The 15,383-nt window shown below is 39.6% G+C and overlaps 1 long non-coding RNA gene across 1 annotated transcript; it reads right to left on the reverse strand.

Annotated features, from left to right (window-relative positions):
• Positions 1-318: 318 nt before the first annotated feature.
• LOC140225696 (uncharacterized) lies at positions 319-12,205 on the reverse strand. Its single transcript, XR_011900666.1, has 3 exons — positions 9,578-12,205; positions 8,358-8,407; positions 319-3,187 (listed from the first exon to the last, which is right to left on the reverse strand). It is a non-coding gene; the product is annotated as an uncharacterized lncRNA (long non-coding RNA).
• Between the last annotated feature and the right edge of the window lie 3,178 nt (positions 12,206-15,383).

The raw sequence follows: 15,383 nt of genomic DNA on the forward strand, positions 1-15,383 counted from the left end.
ATCATCTCTCTTTTCATCCCTCTTTTCATCTCTCCCCCTATCTTTTCTTCTCTCTTTTCTTTTCTTCTCTCTTTTCATCTCTCCCCTTCTCTTTTTTCTCTCTTTTCTACTCTTTTTTTCTACCTCTTTTTCTTCTCTTTTTTCTACCTCTTTTTCTTCTCTTTTTTTCTGCCTCTTTTTCTTCTCTTCTCTTTCTTCTCTTCTCTTCTCTTTTCTTCTCTTTTCTTCTCTTTTCTTCTCTTTTCTTCTCTTTTCTTCTCTTTTCTTCTCTTTTCTCTTTTCTTCTTTTCTTCTCTTTTCTTCTCTTTTCTTCTCTTTTCTTCTCTTTTTTCTACCTCTTTTTCTTCTCTTGTCTTCTTATCTCTTTTTCTTCCTCCTCTTCTCTGGCAGAATAAATCTCACTTAATTGATAAAGTTTTTTGATGCAAGAGGCTACGCATGCGGAATCAATGGAAAGTCTTGAGACGTCCAAGCGCTGCAAAATTTCTAAATTTATGTTCGAGAAAGGAGCATTGCAGCCCCAGAACGAAAATTGTATAAATGGAATAATATATTGCTATGGAAATTATTTAACAAAGATGAAACTATCATTACTATTTAAAAAAAGCGGAACGAAATGGAGATTGTCGATAGAATGTAGAATGAAGATGATAATATGACAAATTTCATTTTAAATTTTCTTTATTTTCCAAACGTAGAACACTCACGAAAACTTTAATCATCCCTCTTTCACCAATAACTCCCCTCCATTCAGATGACTTCGCACAATCGAAACGAGATGCGCGGTCTAGTAGGTTCACCTTCGTCATTTGTTAGATATATCCCTGCCGCTCAGGAATTATAACACTATGAAATCTTTTTGATAACATTACTTTATTCCTAGTTATGTAAAATTATATTTTGCAATGAGGAATTAATATTTTAGGCTCATTTTTAAAACAGCGCAAGTGCCATCAATGTTCTTATGTTCTTATGCAGAATGTGTGCTGCTTCTTCTTCTCTATCTTCCTTTTTGTCCAACCCTCCCTCTCCTTGCTATTTTTGTTCTTCATCGTTTCTCTCTTCTTCTAGTTCCTCTTACATCTTTACTTCTTCTCCCTCTTCTCTTTTCCTTACTCTTGATCATCTTCTTTCTCTTTTCCTTCTTTTCCTTATTATCCTCTCTTTTATCTCTCTCTTTTCCTGCCGTCTCTCTTTTCTCTCTTATTTACTCTCTTTGTCTTCCCTCTTTATTCTCTCCTTCCTCTTTTTCTCTGTAACTTTCCTCCTCCTTCTTTTCTTTTCTCTCTTCTTCCCTTCCTTGTTTTCTCTCCCCTCCTTTCCCCCTCTCTCTCGCCCCCTCTCCCTTCATCGTCTTCTCTCACTTCGTCGTGCTCTCCTTTCTTTCCTCTCTTCTTCATGCTCCTCTCTCTCCTCTCTTGTCTTGTCTTGCTTCTCCCTGATTTCCTTTCTCTTCTTTTCTTCCTATTCTTCACTCTCTTCTACCCATTCTTCTCCCTTTCTTTTGTCTCTTTTTCTCCCTCCTCTTTCCATTCTTTTTCCTCTTCTTCTTCTTCTTCTCTTTGCTCTTCCTCCTCTCCCACTTTGATTTTCTCTATACAGATAGGTGCATTTATGAATGATCCACAAATATTAATTCCTTATTACATAATGTATATAGTCAATAGGATTCCCAGGAATAGAAACCCAGTAGCCAGTAATAAACTTCAGACACTGGTTATCACGCAGCCAATGAATGTAACCAAATGCATGATTCTCATTGGACGCTGTAGAAAAACAGGCAATCCATGCATGAGTCAAGAATTCGCCCCATATAATCGGCCATGAAATGTATGATTCAAAGTTAATCAAGCTTATATAGAAAAAAAAAAATAAAAAAATAATCAAGAATTAAAAAATCAAAATATCTCATACCTATCAACTAAACTGCGAATTCAACTAGTTAACCTTAATCTATCAAGCGGTTTTCGTAACGAGAGCGTCAATTGAGGGGCTTGGAAGGCAAGTGGGATGTGTGCAATTTTTGAAAAAATTGACATGTAAATGATTTCAACTAAAGCTAGTCTTGAAATGCACGCTGTGAAGATTTCACTCCTAAAATCCAATGTTTAAACAGCAAAAAAGTTCAAACTTTCTTGCCGCCATAAGGCTCCGTGTAATTTTGCACAATTAAACACGTATTCCTTGAAATAGTAAAAGCGGTTTTTTCGCAAGTGTCATCCAAGCCCCTTGCCTAAAAGAGGTCAATTTAATCAGTTTTCGAGATTCATGTGTTCACTGCTTTTTATCCCTCTTTTTTAAGTTGGCGTTCGCTGAATAATTGAGGCCTTAATTTTGATTTTTGTAAGTTCCAAAAATACCCTGCAATTTGAAGGGTATGCAACCTGCACAGTTTTTCATCAATGCAGTTTGTGTGAGCCTATTCGGGGAATGATGCTGAATATATTTGAATTTTTTCTTCCCTTTCGCCGCCATTGCGGAGAATTGGTTGACTTTGCTGAGGGAGGGTTTTTTTTTTTAATTTTCCTCAGACTCGTTCATAGGTGGACAAATTTAAAACAAAAGAAAATATATCGATTGTAACAAGCGCCCCGCCATGCTTTAATTCGTGTGGCTTGATGGAAGCCTTCAAGCTAAATTAGTCTAACTCCAAAATGTGGCCTATATATAATATTTCTCTCACGATTCATTTCATTAGATAAAAAATATAAAACTAAATGCTGCCGATGCAAAACTAACTATACTGCTAAACTGAATGCTGCTGGGATTCAGTGGGTAAGTATTCGCTTTCGCAATCTTATGGATTTTGCGAGAAAATTGAGATACAATTATAGGCAACGCGGAATGGAGTTAGACTGATTTTACTAAGATCCGCCTACATGGCGACTGCTTATTGTATCGGCGGTGAGGAGGAATACTGTGCCAGCTCACTTTGAAAAATTGAGAGAATAAACAAAAGGTCGATTCGTTCGCAATTAATTCTGAGAGTAGGAGTTGGAGAGCTTTTACCGTGATGAAGCGATGATCCGTGAATTCAGGAGCAGTTAATTCTGAGAGCAAGAGTTTGAGAGATTTTACCGGGAAGAAGCGATGATCCGTAAATTCAGGAGCAGCTCTGATGCAAAGTGAAAATTCTCAATCTTCGCACGCCGCCTTGACGAATGTTGGAGAGGCCATAAAATAATTACTGCAAAAGAAAGAAAAGAATGCTGAAATAGATACATTCAACATAAAATTGTCATAAATGTAATAATACCGTTCCCGAGGAGCACAGAGCAACGAAAATTTGAAAGAATGGTACAAGGTAATGGAAAGAAATTGCAATATTTCCCTATTTAAATTGCATTATTTTTACATCGTTTGATTAGTAAATTCCCATTTTAAACGATCAAATAGTTCTTCTATGTATAAGGCAGTTAGGAAATTTGCAATTAAAAAAAGTGCACCTTATCGCGATTTTACTCCAATAAATTTTAAAAAGAGGGGTCCCTTCAAGCAGAGAATAGACAAAATACGCATCACTACGATCTGATAGCAGTAACTTTGCCGTGTAATCGCAATTTATTGGAACATGTGCTGCTTTTAATTGAATCAGTGAGTTCGAAAACACAACAACTCGAAGAAAAACAATTGTTCAGGAAACACCTAAAACTGCGCAGCGGGCGAGGAAGTTAGTTTAAGAAAAACCTTTTTGGTGCCAAAGGACAAGTACTTAGAGACTTTGTAATGCATCAAGTTGAAATCGATACACCATGTTTGATGACAGAGAATTGAGCGTTTAAAAATGTTCGTGTTGGTGTTTTTCGTTCTCACCGACCTTCACATCCTGATTTTTCATAGTCTGCCCTGAAAAATTTTTCGAATCGACCATTTGTCTATTCTCTCAACAACCCAACTATTTCAATTTCTAAGCTGGTAAAACTGCGTATTCACGCAATGGATGAAACTCGCCTCCCCCCCCCCCCCGCTGACTCGGAGACTTTAACGCGAGGGTACAAAAGGTGGACGCGACACGACTATTTCAACTTCCAAGGTGATAAAATTGCATATGTATTGACAAAATGAAGGATAATCTCTTCTCAGCTGACTCAAAGACCTTAACGCAGGAGTAGAAAAGTTGGATGGATCAAGAGCCGAGACCGAGACTAGACAACGGGTTCCAGCGCAAGCTCGGTGAGACGGCGCGATGCGTGAAGTATACCTACAGTTTTGCAGGCTCTCCGCGATCATTTTTCGCGCAAAGCTCAAAGTTTCGAAATCAGAATTACATACCTACCATACACAGAAACTTTTGTATTTATTTTCTGCGATACGTTAAAAACTTCCGGGACTTGTCAGCCCTTCTAAGACAGAGCTTATAGTGTCCATGAAGAGTAGGCTTTTAGGGGAAATTAAACTTCAATTTTGGCTTTAGCACAAGGCAGAGTCTTACAACCCGGCCCTATGTTCATTCTCCATCCTCATTTTTCACACGTTCATTTTTCGAATTTTTCTAAGGCACGACTATAGCTTGTGAGAGGAGCATGTTGTCATGACATTAAGTTCTTCAAGACGCGCGCCGAGTAAGAACTGTACTAATTGAAATGACGTACGGTAAACGCCTGTTACCTCCTACACGCTGTGCTCTTTCTCATAACAGGTCCATCATTCATGCCTCACAAATGAAGGCAGGGTTATTTTAGAGGAAAAATATCGCATTCGATACTGATATCGAAACTGCACTCGAATGCTATATTTTTCCTCTGAAACAATCACCTCGCCTTTAATACGTTAAATTTCTTTTTCAAATTTGGTACATGAATTCTTTAGTCGCATGACAACAGAAGTGCGATCTCAAAATTCGGAAAAAATGACAAGTAGCTGAAATTATGGAACGAATTGATGCGATATATCGCACGTCGCTCCGACACTAAAAATGACAACCGGCGAATCACCTTAACGCAGGAGCAGAAAAGTTGAATCCAACGAAACGTGTGATACGACTATTATTTCGATTTCGAAGAAGATAAAATTGCCTAACCACAACATAAAGGAGAATCTCCTTTCGACTAACTCGGAGACTCTAACGCAGGAGTAGAAAAGTTGGACGGGGCAAAACGCGCGATACGACTATTTCGACTTCTAAGGTGATAAAATTGCATATTCACAAGATAAAGGAGAATCTCTTTTCAGTTGTCAGAGAAACTTAAACGCAGAAGTAAAAAAATTGGAAGAGCCGAGAGCGAGACTAAAAATCGGGTTGCGCCGCACGCCGTGTTCCGCTGACCGGGGGGGGGGGGGGGGGGGGGCACGATGCTCGAAGTACACCTATACAGTTTTACAGACTCTTCCCGCGATAATTTTTCGCACGGAGTTTCAAAGTGTCGGAATGTGAATTACATACTTGTGATCTTCATGAGAGAAGTATTCGTTAAACCAAACCAAACCACGCTTTCTATCAGAAAATAAAAAGCATTTTGCTTCGATGCTTTGAGTGGCTAAAAAAATGGAACCAATTGAGGCGATATATCGCATGCCGTTCTGACACAAAATATGGCGTCCATCGAATCACCTTAAATCCGGTCTGACCTGGGTCTGACAGAGGCAGACATTCAGCGCGACGCGACGATGCGTGACGACGACGATAGATTATGACGAATAGGAGAGCCCCTTCAATTGCGAGTGATACCACAACACACGCAGAATCTCCATAAGTTGCATGCTTCATTCCGCATCGGTATAGTAGATAAGAGGCCGATGAAGGAGAAAGAGACAAACAATTAAAATATTTTGCGATCCAGACAAGAGACTTATCAAATGAAAACGGGAGTTAACGTAAGAACAATGACTCCCTGAAAGATATCCTCAAACCAAATATCACGAGAGGATCGAGGAAATAAAGTTATCAATAACTCATACAATGACATCCGACACGGATGGCGAAATGGTATTTCCACTGGTTGTGAAGCTCTCAAGATTAAAGAAACCTCGAGGAAATTAAAAAGAAAAAACGCTCCTCAGAGACTCTAAAGTCAGAGACTGATACTGTACATAAAATATTTCGGCGGAAAAGGAAAACTTAGATGAAATGAGCAGCGACTTACCAAATTAACACTGAGGGGTTTACATACGTATGGACAAACTGACTTCACAAATGACATCCTCGAACCAAATATGAAGTTAAACCGCGAAAAAACGGGTACTGAAAACTCACACAATGATGACTGATACTAGCGACAACATAGTTAACTCTGCTCGTTGGGGAACACAGCAAACTTCCAACCGGAGAGAAAATTAGGCTTTTCAAAATCAGGAGCGACTGAAGGGGCTGAACCGTCACTCTCGATTTCACGGGCCAAACTGCCACGTGCCGTTCCTTCAGCCGCGACGGCCGTTTCAGGTAACGTCTCCGATCAATCCTGGAGAGGGGGTACAGGACTAGGGGGACTAGGGGCGGTCAAACGTGCCGAACATCCGGGCGGCTTGGTGAATTTCGGTCCGGCTTCTCCGCCGTGGTGAAGAAAAACGCGGTATGAACATTCCAGAGTTGCCAAATTTCATTCGATAAAATGTTTATTTTTGAAGAAAGATATAAATAATTTTCCTTGAAATTTTCAGGGGTTTCAGGTGAAATTGCGGACAAAATTATCGAAAATTGGAAGGAAAATATTCATAAGTTTACCAGGAAATTGGTGTTTTACTAAAAGAAATTTGGCGACGCCTGAAGGCTCATGCGGCGTTTTTCCTTAGCACGACGGTCTGGCTGTCGGCGACGCGGAGTCGGAGAAAATCCTTAAATTGAGACGAGGGCGTGAGGAGGAAAACAGAAATCGGTAACATAAAAGACAAAAGAGGTGTTGTTGGTCAAAACGATGGTGATAAGACACCTGTCTGGGACACTCGAATAACGAAGAACTTGACGGACTGACCGCACCCCCCCCCCCCCCCCCTCCCACCCCACCCCACCCCCATCAAATGCAAATCTCCATCGTTACGAAATATATTACTCTGCCGTGCTAAGGTAAAACGCCGTATAAACATTCGAGAGTTGCCACATTTCCTCGACTAAAATATTTATTTTTGAGGGACGTTATGCATACTTTCCTTTAAATTTTCAGATATTTGAGATTAAATTGCAAGAAAATTGTCCGACAAATGTGGAGAAAAATCTTCCTAATTTTTCCATTAAATCAGTTCTTTATTGCGGAGGGGCAATCTCTGAAGGTTCATACGACGTTTTTTCCGTAGCACGGCAGTAGGTACTGCCGTCTGATCCTAAAGAAAATGCTGTGTCAGCATTCGACAGTTGCCCGTGATAATGTTTATTTTCGAGGAGAGTTGTGAATAATTTCCAATAACTTTTGCGGACAGTTGAAATCTGATCGCGAATAGAATGAAATTCTATGAAAAATTGGAAAGAAAATGTTCACAGATTCCTGTGAAAAGTCACATTTATCAAAGAAAATGTGGCAAAGTTTGAAGGCTTTTACGGCGTTCTTCCTTTGCGCGGCAGTATGACGTCGTGCACGAAGCACGTTTTGTCGTTTGCTCGAGGTCGCTATTGTAACAGAAATTTAAAAGAGGGAAAATTGTGCGGAAGGGGGTCGTTTAGAAGGAGGGTGGAGCAAATTTCAAAAAAAATCTGGATATTGAAGCGCCGGGTGCAGAAAGGTCTTTTCTTGGTTTCCTTATGATTTTGCAATGCTGAAAACAAAATTTTTTAGAAAATCCACCAATAGTTTTCTCTCTTAAATATAATTCAGCAATAAAGATTCTAAAACACGGCAATCAAGAAGTGCTCTTTCTACACCTACCGCCTTAATTAATTGCCCCTGAAGCTAAAAATTGTCCTCTCAAGAAAAAGGCACACTATGTACCTAATGTGAGGGGGGAGGGGGCAATCCGTCTCTCTTCGTCTCCCCAATTCCGTCTTGCCAAGGCGGAATTCGGTAAAACCATTCCAATGTTTCCAAATCCTTAATAAAATATTTATTTGCAACGAAAGATAAGGATTTCCCTTGCCTTAGCAAAAAACTTAAGATTAGAGTGCGGATGAAAACGTAAAAAAATTAGAGCAAGAATATTGAAAGTTTCCCGATTATTGGTCTCGCTCTCGGTTCTTGGCTCATGCAACTTTTCTACTCCTGCGTTAAAGTCTCTCAGTCGGCCGAAAAGAGATTCTCTTTTATCTTGTGGATATGCAATTTCATCCTCTTAAAACCTCCGCTAACGTATTATCCATTTTAATTGAAGCAAACGTATGCAATTTGTTGTGACCCTTACTAAATATGATACAATGCTGACAACGTAAAATTTCAGAAAATGTTTAAGATGACCGCATTAAACGTGCGGTATTGTAAAAAAATACGACTACATACCGTTCGAAGACTCGTAAGCTCATTATAAACAAGTTGGGAAGTGGGAAACTCTGAAAAAAAGATCAAAAGAAAATAATTATTGGAATGTACGGAACCAGAGATATGATTTAAAGTGAGAATAGGGCGTTTCATTTTCAGGATGGGAGAAAATGAGTCTGTGACTTAAATACAGTATAAGGAGCTATAAGTTTGAAACGATGCAGGGAGGGTGCGCAGAAGGAGATACGTGGTGGAAATTTTGTCTGTAAACGTAATCTTTGCGACTGTATGATAAAAAGTGTTATAAAAATCTAAATAATGATTTGAGGAGCTTGGTGGACAAGTCACATGAGTGCAGTTTTGGCTACTTTGATAAATACGTGTAAGAAGTTTCGAAATTACACGGGTCCTTATAGCGGAGAGAAATTTCAAACTAACTTTTGGATGTTCAAAACTTGGAATTAGGAAGCGAATTTTTCACAGAATATGCATTACGACTAGTTTTACATTAAATCATTAATAGCTCAATTTTTGTCAAAATCTGCACTTATACACCTTATCCTCCAAACCCCTCAGTTGCGATTTTGGAGGCCACATTCATGATGCAAGAACATGCAAATATATTTATATTAATCTCATTAATATAATGGGATACTCCTCTCATCAGATATCAATTATACAAGATGCGAAAACTTAAAAAAAAAAAAAAAAAAAAAAAAAAAAAAAAAAATGTCGGTTCCCCCTTGCAGTGGATTTTCCTTGAATAGAGATTAATTCGACATATCGCCACTGGAACGGTTCAAAGTTTCTAATTAATACCTGTTTCAAGTTAAAATATTAATTGAAATCTCAGGTGTTACCCAATTTTAGGATTTAAATGAACACTCCTTAAAGATTTTTAAATCTTTGCGAAATTTCGTATCGATTGAAGCCTTGAAGGAAAAGAGAAGTAAATAAAATGAGGGGCTCAGAGTACAAGGCGCGTGAGTGCGCAGTTTTTGAAAGAATTGATGAGTTCTTATAACAACATAATGTGAAAAATTCACTCCCAAATTTCAATTTTTAAGCATAAAACAGTCAGTTTGAACTTTCTTTCCACCATGAGGATCAATATAATTGCGAAACATCAAACACGTATACCTATCTCGAAACAGCAAAAACTGCACCTGTGCGCCCTTTACTCCAAGCCCTTCAAATAAACTCGCATTTTAGGAGGACATAGGAGAAAATTAATTACTTACGGAAATCCATTTGCTCGACTTCAGCGTGACATGCTGCAATTTCACGAAGTAGAGGAGGCGTTATTTTATTCGGGTATCAGTCTGACTGTTCAGCGAAATGAAATTGAGAAAATCTCACGCGGAACAATATATAAAATGAAAGCTGCTTTTTTTACACTAAGAAAGTACACGAGCAAACGTAGAGTCACTTAGAAACTTGACGAACGCGACCGGAGCCTTAAAATAAATTGCCGACCTCCACGAAAACCACAGCAATCTGGACCGGGCGAACTGATCAGGCCGAGAATGTTTTACAACGAAAATGCCTTTCTCACCACGATTACTTTTAGCGAGGATTCACTCACGATACCTTGAAAATTCCATTACGAGAAAAGAGAAGCACAATTTAAAAGAAACGTTTTTACGATGAGTGATCCGATTTCAGATTTTGAGCTAGACTACTTGAGACCGGACGAACACTACGTGTTGGCGGTGTGGGAGTCAATCGCTCAACTGAACTAGCATCAAGCTCAGGAAAAGGATAGAGCAACAGGAGAGGCATTGTGGAGGGGGAGGGTCGCACGTGTACTCGGACGGCCTGAAACCACCAGGAATTTTTACCTGGCGAACTGAAAGACGTGTTCGTGTGTGTGTGTGTGTGGGCCCGGCTCTCCCCCAACCCTTGACGTTTCAGAGACACTTTTCTGGACGGGCAACCGAACAGTCCCTTTGTCGCTCATCATGTCCTTTGTTATGTAATCATTTCGAAGTTTCGAGAACGAAATTTTGGTCGTCTCCGAGAGGAACGTTCAATTGTTCACACTATCAAGGAATTTGCGTGTGTCTGGGGTTCGTTGCCACCTGTCTTTCAGGCCGGTTTCATTGTTACCCCGTCTAGACTCTGTCATCTGTCTAGATCTCTTGATCAAAACAAGCTGTCTGGGTCTCTTCTTGACGACGCCGACGCGACGACAGACTTAAGGACCTGATTTTTCCAACCGGGCAGGGTTGTGACAAGGGGGGGGGGGGTGAAAGGGACCTACGAACAATCTCTCAAACAGTATACGGGTAGTCTTAACAAAATTATGAAAAATTCGCGATATTCAAATCTAAAACTGGGAAACTACCGAGGAATACTTCAGAAAAAAATGGCCGGGGAAATGAAAATCGGCCATTGATTTGACTGAAATTTTTTTGTGAAAAATGTGTTTTTGCGCCGTATTTTCTTTAATAAATTACAAAGGTCAAAAAAAATCGTCAGGAATATAATGGTTGAATCTCATGTAATCTTCAGCGCATGAGTGTGAGTTCGAAGATGACCTCAGTTTTTCTCAATACCCACCAATTTCTGGAAAATTGAGATTTTCCCGAAGAAAAAGGAAATTGATGAATGCATAAGACAAATGAAGGTAACTTTTAGACTCGGCACTCCAAAATATGTACCGCGATGGTAAAGAATTCCATCTGACGAAATTGAGCCGAAAGGCACAATGCAGTATGGGTTATTTAAGTGATCGGTCAGTTATTTAAAATCCCCCTCTTGAAACTACATAGTAAACAATTTCACCACTTCTTCGGATTATTCATGTAATCAATCTAAATTCATGTAAAATTTAGTTTGAAATACATTGGAACGAAAAATATCCTGAGATATCAAAACAAACCGGATTTAGAAGGGTTTGGAACCAGCAGTTCAACGAACGTAGTTTCGAGGGAAAACTACTTGAAATTCCAATATCCCATGCTCAGAAATGATTATGGATATCCAGGTAATTCAGTTGTATACAGGGTGCTGGATTATAATGAAATTTTACGCCCCATATTTGCACACTCGCAAACATTGAATTAGAGATCTTTTTCTCGTATCTTTACGTTTTGCATTAGGGCATTATTGGTGTCATAAACTGCCACGTAATTTTCTTAATTTTCAGAGCATGCTTCTTTAAATTATAAAAATGTCACTATGATGTAACTTTTTCGTCTTTGATATTCTTCAGCTTGTTTGTGTTTTCAGTGGCGCCGATTCACTACTACTCATACAAGCGTGCCGCACTTAAAATAAGTGATCCGAGGTTGTATCGAGACGATTGGATCAATCATCAATTGAATCACATGCGCTCATGATCTAAGAGACTTGCCGACAGTTTTCATCAAATTCTTAGTCAAACAGTTCCTACTCCATCCTCCAACAATTTAAACGCAGTGCAAGGTGAGAAAAAATGTGCTGACTTTTCGTAATTAAGGGATTTGAAGGGCAAGGTGCTTAAGTGCAGATTTAAAAAAAAAAAAAATTGAGTTATTAACGATTTTAAGTATAACTAGTCTTAACGCATGTTGTATGAAAAATTCGCTCCCAAATTCCAATTTTTATGCATAAAAAAGTCAATTTGAACTTTCTTTCCACCATGAGGATTCATGTAATTTTGAAACTTCAAACACATATTTCTCAAAATGACAAAAACTGCCCTTATATGCGCTTTGTCCTCCAAGCCCCTCCATTGCAAAATATAGTAAGAAATAAAGTACCTAGTAAGTATATTAGTACTTAATGTTGTAAGAAATACATCGAGGGTGGCAGCGGAAGAGAGCATATAACTTGTTTGATGCGATGTTTCGAAATCTTCGCTAGGGTCTGACTGGCCCACATCTCAAGGCGTAGACCCTTAGCCGGCTAAAAGGGCGTAAAGTGATATTTTGCCCCCCCCCCCCCCCCGTTTTTTAAGAAACGTACCACGCGAGTTGTATGGGAGCGCAGTACATACGAGCCGTAGATGTAGCTCTGTAAATATTAATACATTAGAGAAAGAATCAAACTTCAAACTGAAAAAAAGAAGAAAAAATTGAGGAACAACAGAGTCGAGACGTAATCGGGCCAAGTTTTTTAAATTTTTCTCTCAAATCTGAGCGACACCTCACTGGCATCATAGGACGGAGCATTGAGAGTTCACGCCTAGCGCCATCGCGCCTTCAATTTTGCAGATGCAACACGGACATCCATCATGTACGAATAGTTGTATCTCTGCGCCGTCATCAACGCGCCTCCTTTTACTTTGCTCTATTTCCATACTATGTTTGTTTCAGTTTGTCTTATTTGTATTTGTAGCGGTGCTTTAAAGACTGTATGGGCAACACAGCCGTAAAAAGAAGAGGCGTAATAATCGAGCCTCCTTTCTTAATTTTCTCACGACACCTCATTAGCAGCACAAAGCGGAGCTGCGGAACATCGCGAATCCGCAGCTCGCGCCATCGCGCCTTCAATTTTGCAGATGCAACGCGGACATCCAGCAAGCACGAATAGTTGTATCTCTGCGCCATCTTTCCATTTGCACTGCTATTAATTTCCATATTGTGTTAGTTTCGTTTGTCTCATTTGTAGTGGTGCTTCAAGGGCTACGTGAGCAACACAGCCGAAAATAGGATGTGCCCTGATCAATTATCATTTTAAAAAGAAAAAAAATGTTAAAGGTCACTCAAGCGATCAAAAAGGCGCACGTCTATAAATTGACTGTGCTACCTCATGTGAGGGAGTGACACATGGCGGATGAGGACGGGGGGTGATAATGCGTCTCTATGTTACCAGAGAGGTGAAAATTTCGAAGAAAAGAATTTTTTACCGATCTCAGAAAGTTCATGTGGGTATAGGTATTTTGACACTTGACAAAAGTTCGAGAGCTATTTTGATTTCCTCACTTAATGACGCTCATAATCCCCTTTTCGAAAAGGATAATCAACAAAAATTTTCAAAGCTAATTTTACGATGAAGATTGACCAATTTTTCACGTAGGTAATAGCGAAAGCTAAAAGCGTAAATGTTGATAGCGTAAGTTTGCACTTTATTTAATCCGATGTATGCTAGTGAGTGAAATAATTGTCATCCATTACAGCTTGATTAAACAAGAATGTCCCAATTTTTCACATTCTCCTCTTCAAAATATTGAGCTACGGATACAAAATCTGAATTCAGCAAATAGAAAAAAACCAAAACATCAATTTTCCAGCATTTTTGTAGGCCCATGCAGGCGCCTCTGAGAACTTAAATCCGGTTTATATTTCCAGGACCCCCATTCACCACTATCATGCGTACGAGGACCTTTCTTTACTCTTACTTTCGCTCTTCTTTCCTTCATTTATGAATTTCCCGCATTTTTTCTCTTATCTTATTTTGCTATATCTGGCAGAGGCGCGCGTCTTCGATGCGTCAGGGGAGCGTATCTGCCAATGGCAGATTGGCTTTATGGCCAGTCCGACTCTGAATCTCCGCTCTTAATTTATTTCATCAGGAATGAAAAAACCAACATTTTCACGGAGTATTTTTCACACAGAGATGAGAAAATCAGAGACTGGAGAATCAATTTTCGAGAAATGAAGTTGAGGACTCATATATTTTTCCATTTGAAAATTAAGCAAGACAGGAAATCCGCAAAGTTCGCAATCTGATTATCTGATATACGCGTTCCTGCAGTTTCACTGTCGACTTTATTTTTTTATTTTTTATTAAACCCTTGGATGACTAACCGTTCTTACCTACACGAACGCCTAACCAAGGCATGCGAGGCCCGTAGTTAGAATAGATCGATGGTGAAAGTGCAGAAGTGCGTCTCTCAGAAAACACGATTTCCCAGGATAATAAAAAAAACTGTCTACATTCCTCTTTATTGTTAGTAGAAGGGCAATAAATCTTGAGGATAGCAAGAATAAGATGCTTTTTCAGACTCCATCTTGCGATCTTGTAAGCGGCGACTCTCTCAATCTTGCATGAGAATACGATGACCAAAACTACAAGACTTAAAACCACAATCTGAACCGAGCGTTTGGGCTCTCTTTTCTGAAATAAGAATTACCGAAAAAAAAAATTTGGAAAGCGCAATAATGTTCTTCGGGCATATTTCAAAATTACGGCTCGATTGAAGACTCCAAAGCTCTAAACATTTCTGGTCAACATCGTTGTACAGGGACACTCAGATACAATACATAAGAGAGCCTTCAATCCACTATGTAATCTTAATGGTAAATTCTGATACCACTATTCAAGCGTCACGACAGTCATTTTGCATAGCCGGCCAATTGAAGGCGAATCATTGACCTAGGCGACAGGGTACATATCTCAGCAATGTGATACGTGTTTTTAAGGGAACAAAACATCCAGGGGTGCCCCAGCTGGTATTAATCAATCTCACCTGGCAAAAAACAGAGAAAAAGACAGAGAAAGGATATGGCCTAACATCCAAGGTGTGAACAGCCTTGCTGAAGCAAGGCACCGAGGAAGTGGTTGATCCATGCCCGAGCGTATTAGGGATATGGGCTAACAACCAAGGTAATAACGTACCAAGGATGCGCTTGATCCTAAATTGCTCGTTACGATGTGTGAAGAGATATGGGCTAACAACCAGAGGCGAGGGAGGGTGCAGAATCACAACAGTTTGCCGGCGTTTGGCACGGGTCAGAGACCCGCCCCAGGTCCACCACGAGGAGGCTCCGGCACCAGACCCTTCTCTCTCTTTTCTCACTTTCTTTTTCACTTTCTTTCTCACTTTTGTGTCTCACTTTCTTTCTCACTTTCTTTCTCACTTTCTTTCTCACTTTTGTATCTCAATTTCCGTCTCACTTACCGTCTCACTTTCCTCCTCACTTTTCTTCCCAACTCACTTACTTTCCATCTCACTTTCCATCTCACTTTCCATCTCACTTTCCATCTCACTTTCCATCTCACTTTCCATCTATCTTTCCATCTCACTTTCCATCTCACTTTTCCTACTCTCTTTCCTTGTCTCTTTCCTTATCTCTTTCCTTGTCTCTTTTCTTTTCTCTTTTCTTTTCTCTTTCCTTA

The sequence above is a fragment of the Bemisia tabaci genome, chromosome 10 (assembly GCF_918797505.1).
Source record: "Bemisia tabaci chromosome 10, PGI_BMITA_v3".
In the NCBI taxonomy this organism is placed as follows: Eukaryota; Metazoa; Arthropoda; class Insecta; order Hemiptera; family Aleyrodidae; genus Bemisia; species Bemisia tabaci.